This window comes from Priapulus caudatus, unplaced genomic scaffold (assembly GCF_000485595.1).
Source record: "Priapulus caudatus unplaced genomic scaffold, Priapulus_caudatus-5.0.1 Scaffold8646, whole genome shotgun sequence".
Lineage (NCBI taxonomy): Eukaryota > Metazoa > Priapulida > Priapulimorpha > Priapulimorphida > Priapulidae > Priapulus > Priapulus caudatus.
Window position 1 is genome coordinate 1 of NW_014585707.1, and position 3,139 is coordinate 3,139.

At 45.8% G+C, this 3,139-nt stretch overlaps 1 long non-coding RNA gene across 1 annotated transcript; it reads right to left on the reverse strand.

Moving 5' to 3' along the window:
* Positions 1-927: 927 nt before the first annotated feature.
* On the reverse strand, positions 928-2,917 carry LOC106820226. Its single transcript, XR_001395578.1, has 3 exons — positions 2,843-2,917; positions 1,644-1,660; positions 928-1,004 (listed from the first exon to the last, which is right to left on the reverse strand). It is a non-coding gene; the product is annotated as an uncharacterized LOC106820226 (long non-coding RNA).
* Positions 2,918-3,139: the final 222 nt, after the last annotated feature.

A 3,139-nucleotide genomic window follows, 5' to 3' on the forward strand; every position in this document is an offset into this window, starting at 1 on the left:
ATAGCAGACAGTCAGGTGAGTGTGTGAGGCTGTCTCATAGCAGACAGTCAGGTGAGTGTGTGAGGCTGTCTCATAGCAGACAGTCAGGTGAGTGTGTGAGGCTGTCTCATAGCAGACTGTCAGGTGAGTGTGTGAGGCTGTCTCATAGCAGACAGTCAGGTGAGTGGGTGAGGCTGTCTCATAGCAGACAGTCAGGTGAGTGTGTGAGGCTGTCTGATAGCAGACAGTCAGGTGAGTNTATATATACGCACTCATGCATGCACACACGTTATTGGCAGACGAATTTATAATGGTTGCAAAAAGTTGCACCACACGCCATATCAATGCAATAAGATCCTTTACGTTAATAATATTGATAATAAGACAAAAAATAATAACACGCACACACATATTTATAATTTTCGTGCGTTGTAGTAGAGCTATGTACGAGTTGACAGCCATAAGAACATAATGTAGTTCAGAACCAAGCCTAAGAAGGAAGTGTAGGAGGAGAGCACACAGAGGTCAACCAACCAAGCGAACACTAAACCCCAAGTAACAACAGACTACGGATTTCAGATTCCAGAAGGTAAATAATCAAGCAACCAGGTGCTGTCAAACCTACCACACACACACACACACCACACACGCTGAGCCACTAAACTAACATGCACACGTCCAACTGCTAAGCGCGCATCGCAAACGCTGTCGCCACGGCAACCGCCTTGCACGTCAATAAGCAGCTTAATCGCCGGCTCGTCTCCATGGCGACGAGCGATCACGACCAATCACATCGCCGCGCTACTCACGACACCAAAAGTTATAGTAACACCCATCCGGCACAGATGGCAGCACATGCAGGGAGCATCAGCAGGGATTGCAGTAGCCGGGTTTACACACGCGTGCCACGGTGCCATGAGTATGAGAGAGGTTAGTAACGAAAGTTTACCTCCACCGCTTCACACGTGCTGAAAACTACTCTAGAATTCTCCCAATCTGACGAGTCTGAAGGGCACCATCTGGTGCTAGAAAATGGAAATTATTCGACGGTGAGAACTCGTGCGAGCTCTCGACGCGAGAAACAAGTGAGCGCCTAATGCCATAATCGATTATCAGCGAAAATCTTAGTGAGACGAAACATACAGAAGGTATTAGTTTATAACGACAGGTTGAAGATCTATTATGTGAGGTCGTGGAAAAGTATGTTCAAGGTTAGTAGCGCGTTACGAATGAGCGTAATTCATGAATAAGCGTAATCCATGAATAAGCATTTGCGAATAAGAATATTTCATGAACAAGCATATATAATTTGAACGAATATATAGACAAAGGGCTCAAGAGATTATGCTACAACAGTATTTATAATACGTTGCATATAAACAGGACACACTGTCACTCTGTCACTCTGTCACCCACTGGACTTCACCATGACGACACCCGATCATTCACTGACTCGCTCACACACGCAGGCACGCACACAGCTCAACTCACTCACTCACTCACGAAAAACACGCTCTGCTCGTTCGCTCACACACTCACATCACTCACTTCACTCATCGCACACTCACTCTCCTCACTCATCACACTCACTCACTCACTCACTCACTCACTCACTCACTCACTTGCTCACATGTAAGACTATTTCTAAGCAAATGAAAATATACCTTTCCCAATTTTGAAACTGTGCAGCGAGGAAAAGAGAGAAAAGAGAAATTTAAATCATCTCTGTCTGCAACGTCATCGTGTCACGTCAAAGACAGACAGAGAGAAGACCACACCAACACGTTAGTAGTTACACACTCACGTAACAGCTGATAAACTGTGAGTTTTGCAAACGATGATTTCATCACAACAGTTAGTAGTAGCGGGAGTGTCCCAGTCACCAGTAACGACGCTAGATACGTCAGAGTAACAGAGAGACATTACAAGAGTTGCGTGTGTTTGAAATCTAAGCGCTGCGCGCGGATGAGACATAGTATAAAAATTATAATAGAGAGGTGCGGCGTAGGCTGTGATTGGAAGACACAAAGTGTCAATCCTCGGCACGCCTTGGCATCATGGCCGCATCACGTCAAGAGGCAGCGAGAAACCAAGATACACCGGGGATGCTAAAACCGCCTGTTTTTTTAGGAGGGCTGGACTCAGTAGACACCTCAGACCAGCTAGCGCCATCTGTGTTTAAGGGACACTCGACACAGTAGAGACACCAGACATACTCTATAACCCAGGAATCAGCTAGTTATTAACTTATTTATGATGTGTAGTAGAGGCATGAGATAGACTAGTCTATATACGTCTCTACATAGACTGGGCCAGCTGACACACCACACGTACGGACGACTGCCATATTTGTTAACACAACACCTACGCTGTCTGATAGCAGATATGTGCTGGTACGCTGTCTGATAGCAGATATGTGCTGGTACGCTGTCTGATAGCAGATATGTGCTGGTACGCTGTCTGATAGCAGACATGTGCTGGTACGCTGTCTGATAGCAGACATGTGCTGGTACGCTGTCTCATAGCAGATATGTGCTGGAGACATGTGCTGGTACGCTGTCTATAGCAGATATGTGCTGGTACACTGTCTCATAGCAGACATGTGCTGGTACACTGTCTCATAGCAGACATGTGCTGGTACACTGTCTGATAGCAGACATGTGCTGGTACGCTGTCTGATAGCAGATATGTGCTGGTACGCTGTCTGATAGCGAGACAGCGTACCAGCACATATCTGCTATGAGACAGCGTACCAGCACATATCTGCTATGAGACAGCCTCACCCACTCACCTGACTGTCTGCTATGAGACAGCCTCACACACTCACCTGACTGTCTGCTATGAGACAGCCTCACACACTCACCTGACAGTCTGCGCATCATCATCCGTCACCGCGCGGCACGGCACCGTCTCTCCCGTCATCAGGCTGCTACGGATCTATAGCATAGTAGATAGAACAGAGTATACATATATATACAGAGTATACATATATTATACACAGAGTATACATATATACAAAGTATACATGTATATACAAAGTATACATATATACAGAGTATACATATATACAAAGTATACATAATACAGANCAGACAGCGTACCAGCACATATCTGCTATCAGACAGTGTACCAGCACATGTCTGCTATCAGACAGCGTACC